Genomic DNA, 6,000 nt, shown 5'->3' on the forward strand with positions numbered 1-6,000 from the left:
GAAAAGTTTTGGGGATATATTTAGAAGCACTTTGGGATATTTGGGTGATGGTTGAGTTCTAGTGCAATGTTCTATTAGCAGTGCTATCAGTTCTTTTAGCAGTGTTAGCCTCGCCACTCCGGTTCTAAACTAAAGAAGTAAAATTGGGACTCCAAGCATGCCTCGGCTACGTCTGGGGCAAGAGGAAAATTGTGTAAGTTTGATTTTTCATTGAAACATTCTTTTAGTTCATACAGTGAAACAGAAATTGTTAGAGAATGCTCTAATTATAATACATATTTTTGTTTATAGCACTTTATATTTTAGTTCAGTTCAGACAGGATTTAGAAAATTTATCAAGCTTGCATTCCTAATATTCTCTGAAAAGCTACTTCAAAGTTTAGGGGCTGTATAAGAGAATGATCTTCCACCAACTGAGCTGTAAGAGATTTCAGGGGTTTGCAGTAAGCCTGCCTCAGCTGAGCAAAGTGGTCTAGGTGGGCTACAATGCTTCAACGGATCAGTAAGATATGCTGGAGCTCGGCCATGAAGAGGTTTAGCAAGAGCTCAAAGTTTAATGTGGAACAATTTATCGTCATGTTTTAAGGCTAGTATATGTCTAATGTTGGATGTTACGCGAGTGATAAAATGCAGTTAGAGGATAAACTCAAAGGACAAACTAGGATCCATTTAAAACCAATTAGGCCCAAAGCCCTTGTGTTCATTAAAGGTTAGTGAGGCTCTTACAAAAAGGCACATATGTTCGACATGTGACGTCACTAAAAACCACAGATCCACAAGTAAACACATGCAAAATCATGCAGTTCGTATATCATCGTGTGACGTCATGCCCTGAAATGACCCGTGATCATGCATTTTTTCATGCATTTATTTTCACGTGATTATACTTTTTTAAATCGTGATCATGTTTTCACGTGATCACGTCTTTTTCACATGTAATCATGTTTTTCCATGTGATCAGGTTTTTCCATGCGATCATGTTCACATGTGATCAGTTTTTTTTTTACATCATTACACGATTGTTCCATGTGATCACATTTTTATTCAGATGTGATTACACAGTTTTTTCCACATCATTACAATTAAAAAAAATTTTACCATGTGATCACATTTGTATTCTGATGCTACTACACAATGTCCTCCGTGTGATCACTTGAAAAAATGTGTGTTTTATGTAGGATCGCGTGTCGTCTTCACCTAATCTTCACGTGACACGTCTTTCACATGTGGTCACACGTCTTTTTCACGCATAATCACATTTTTCCTTGTGATCTGGTTTTTCCATGCAATCATGTCCACGTGTGATCACAGGTTGTTTTTTTACATCATTACATGATTATTCCATGTGATCACATTTTTATTCAGATGTGATTACACAGTTTTTTCCATACGGTCACATTTTCACATGGTCATGTCTTTCACATGTGGTCACACATCTTAGTCAGATGTGATCACGTTTTCAGATGTTATCACTCTTTCACATGTGACCAAATTCACATAAATTAAAAAATAATAACATGTGAGGTGTCTAAAACCACGTGTATTTTTACATGTGAAATTAATGTGTTTCTTCTATGAGGACAACAATCCAAGTTTGTAATGTTTGTGATCCTTGTTGCTGTAACAACAGGGTGGTGCAAACCAGAGAATTGCACCATCATCGTTCCGAAGAAAGAGAGGGAACGTGACATCAGACACAGTGACTCCAATCCTTAATCGCAAACTACTGCTAGCACAGCGCTCCCAGGATCTACACTAGAATCAACTGTTCCATTATTCCAGGTAAAAGACGTTACGGTTCCTTTCCTTAAGTAGTCTGATTAGATGAATCCAAGTGAAAGCAATGATCCTCAATGACCTCACGTCAGACAGTGTAGATCAGAGGTCACTAATAGGCAGGCCGCGATCCGAGTCCGGACCCAGACGCTGTCCTACGCGGACCTGGACCTGTAACCGATGAGCTATGGAGAATTATTTAATTTCGGTGAGGTGGTCCTGTTTTAATCGGCATAGCTTTTCTGGCCTTTACGGTAGCTTTAGCGGCCTGGAAGACTCACAGACCAATCGCATGCGTTGTAAATATCACACATGACCCTACTCAGCCAATCAGATCTGTGCATCACGATGAGCACTGAGACTCCAGTGAGTGACACACATGGGAGGCATGAGGCGAGAAACAGCAGTCAGAGAAGAAAGTGAGTCAGAGGGAAGTTATTTCACATGGCGTGATCTAAAAAGTGAAAACTGACAAATGTTGTTGAAATATTACTGAATTGTACTTTATTTGATTTAACGTTCAATTATTTACTGCATAAGATGTTGATATACCTACTAGGCTACCTCAGTAAACAGTATATGGCACTGAATCATGATGCAAGTTAGACATTATGATGTTCCAGACCTTTGCTTAAGGATATTTTCTCTAACTGGACCTTACTGAATTTTAATTAAAGACCCCTGGTGTAGATGAAGGGGAGAATGTAGGTTAACCCTTTCATGCCAACCTCAAAAACCTTCTCTTGACTTTAAAAATGTGACAATATGTTGATTTTTATTTTGTGTCACAAACTTTTTTAAATAAACAAATGAATAGGAATGTACTTCAGTGGCCTTTATTGTTACTCTGATGGAATGAATCACTAATAAGTGTTTCCATAGCGATGTGAACTCTGAACGTGAGCGCACACTCGCTCCGAAACTTAGTGCATCCATCAATAAAGTCAGCATGGAGCAACGTAAACATGCGTGCTCACCAACACACTCTGGGGACAGATTTTAATGAGGTAACGATCAGCTTTGTCAGAGTTAAAGAAGGATTTCTAATGTTTAAGGAAACCACAACATGGACTGTCTATGAGCAGTAAAAAGATTCAAACGCCTTTGAACACTGGATTGATTGTAGATGCCAGGCATGCTGGTTTGAGTGTATCCAGCACTGCAGCCCTGATGGGAGATTCAAGCCATAGTCCAGTACAGATCTGGAATGTGCCACCATCCAAAGCCTGTCCTGCCCAGATCTGACCAACAGTTGAAAATAGCTTGCAAGATGAAAGAGGTGAAAGGAGGCTGACACAAATTGTGAAGATCAACAGATGGTGTCCAGCTAGTTGAATAAAAGTAGGTGTTAACATAAAATTGATACATCAGTCTGAAGGTGGTGATGCAACTGCATTGATTTTGGAACGTTAGAAAACAGTTTACACTGGTAAATATAGCTGCAAGAGGCAATTAAGGGTCCAAGCACGATTTTGCAAGTGGGCCCAATGGTTCAAGTATACAGAGCAGTGTGATTATTTTGGGTGCCAGTTATTTTAAAATGCCCAAGTAAAATCTGTTCATCATTGGTGTTTGCATAGAATGTCAAACCCATACCTGATATTTTAGTGTCTGCATACTGGTAATGATACATAAAGTAATTTAATTATTTTTTAGGGACTATTTTGTACTTACATGCCCTGCATATACCTCTAGACCGTTAATCTATTAATAAAATTAGGCCAAAAGCTTCTCAAAACTATCAACTATAATAGTAAAAAAATGTCTCAAGTATCAGGAAGTGTATTCATAACCATTGCATGTAATAATAACTTTCTGTGAGGGAGATTTTAGAGGTGGATGTCCGGTTTCTATCTAGTTTCTCTAGAATGGAGCATTTCACACCAAACCACTCTGATTGACTTTGTTTACATCTCAACCATGCAAAAATGTAAAAAAAAGAGAAAAAAACTACTTTAAAAATATATTTGCAATGGAATATATTACTTTTATGTTCCCTAACTAAAGATACTATAGATGTTCCCTTGATGGCACCACCACAGTGAGTGTAAATTCCCATTTTTTACATCTGCTGCCATCTAGTGAGCTAGAAATCAACAGCACCCTACTACCTGTGGTCTACCTGAGTCACCTAAAAAGTATTGCTAATAGGTTGACTGGTACCAGACTTTAACTTAGGTCTGGTAGTTTTGAAGTCACACCCAATGTGGGTAGTTTTTTATGCTATTTGGATCCTGCTTTGTGATTTTGTGCCCTTTAATTCTGGCTTCACTTTTGCTCTGCCAACCTCTGCGTTTTATAATTGGTTGGTTTAATTTGGCATACCAGTCAGGTTGTTTTCTGCAAGAAGCAGAGATGACAAATCTGACCCACAGCTCGAGGAACCAAGCCGATTAAATGATGACCTCCAACCTTGATGAGGTAAATGAATAAAACCTTTTGTTTGCAGCCTTACACTCTCAAAAATAAAGGTACGAAACTGTAACTGGGGCAGGAACCCAGTTGTACTGACTCCACACACCCCATCTCATCTCCAGAATTTTTATTTTATTGTTCTGTTTTAAAACATTAGGTTAAGAAAAGATACAAATATGAACTTTTCACCTGGAAAAACGTATTTAAGGTTCACAATTGGACGTTAAACCACTGTTGTATCTTTGAGGGAACATTTACATTGTTTTTACCTTAACGAATGAAAAATGTACCAACATAGAACCTTTATTTCTAACAGTGTACATGCCTGTCAGTTTTGCTGTTTATGGGGTAAGCAGGAAACTAAGGGCTTACAAAGCAGAAACAAGACACATGCATAGATTTTGTTTAGTTATTTCCATCAATTACCCCCAATTCACCAAATAAGAAATCCCAACCCTCCCAAGCCAACTCCACCCACCCTCACCCACCCCGTCACCTGCCGTCACCACACCAGACAAGATTCACAGAGTATTGACACATGGAAAGCTAACCAAGTAAGCTTAAAAATAATAATAATAAAAAAAAATGTAATTGCTGTGATGTACTGGGAACAGACTGTCTTATCTCAGAGAAGAAGGAGATAAAGGGACCCATATGTGAAGATATGGACGTGCAGTACCTTTAAGTGTGTGTCTGATTTTTTCCAAGTACAAAAATGAGGCAACATCTTTAAGCCAGCGTCCAAATGAAGGTGGAGTGGAACTTTTCCACTCAAAATAAGATCATCCAGCTAAAAGGGTGCGGAAAGCAAGGATGTTGGAATATGCGGCTGAGAAAGTAGAAACGTTGGGTGGAAAACCAAATACAGCAACCAGAGGACAAGCTTCTATTTTTGAATTAAGTATAAAGGAGAAGTAGCCAAACACAGTCTGCCAGAAGGATTTAAAGCAGGGCAAGACCCTAACACGAGACAAGGTAGCTGCACTGCGAAAAATGGTATCGTGCCAAGTGAAATGATCTTAAATCTAGTCAGTATATCTAATATTCTCATTTTGAGATAGTTGTGCACTAACTATATGATTATCTAGCTTATTTCTAGATTTTTTTTTTTACTTGTTTTAAGTAACTTTATCAAGTAAAATGATTTCACTTGGTTTTAAGCACATTTCTTAAAACAAGCACAATTATCTGCCAATATAGTGAGAAAATATTACCTAATAAAATGACCTAAAACAGGTAAAAAATGTCTAGTAAATAAGGTAAATAATCTTAAATTAAGCTTACAACAATCTCAATAAGAGAAATATTAGATTTATTGACTGTATTGAAGATAATTTTACTTGACAAGTAGCTTCTTGGCAGCATCGATCACAAAGATTATCAACATTTGGGTTAAGTTTAGCGAGTTTAGCCTTTGTCCAGTACACTAGATGAGCCAACTTTAACTGTTAAAACTGTGCTAAGCACAAACTGAAAAAGTATACAGATCAGGCATAACATTATGAGGCTGCTGGAGTTTTTAAACACCTCAGTGTCACTGCTGGACTGAGAATAGTCCACCAACCAAACATATCCAGCCTGTGGGCAGCGTCCTGTGACCATTGATGAAGGAGTAGAGGATGACCAACACAAACCGTGCAGCAGCAGATGAGCTATCATCTCTAACTTTACATCTACAGGATGGACTGACAAGGTAGGAGTGTCTAATAGAGTGGACAGTGAGTGGACACAGTGTTTAAAAACTCCAGCAGCACTGCTGTGTCTGATCCACTCGTACCAACACAACACACACTAACACACCACCACCAC

Source organism: Colossoma macropomum, unplaced genomic scaffold, assembly GCF_904425465.1.
Source record: "Colossoma macropomum unplaced genomic scaffold, Colossoma_macropomum, whole genome shotgun sequence".
Taxonomy (NCBI): Eukaryota; Metazoa; Chordata; class Actinopteri; order Characiformes; family Serrasalmidae; genus Colossoma; species Colossoma macropomum.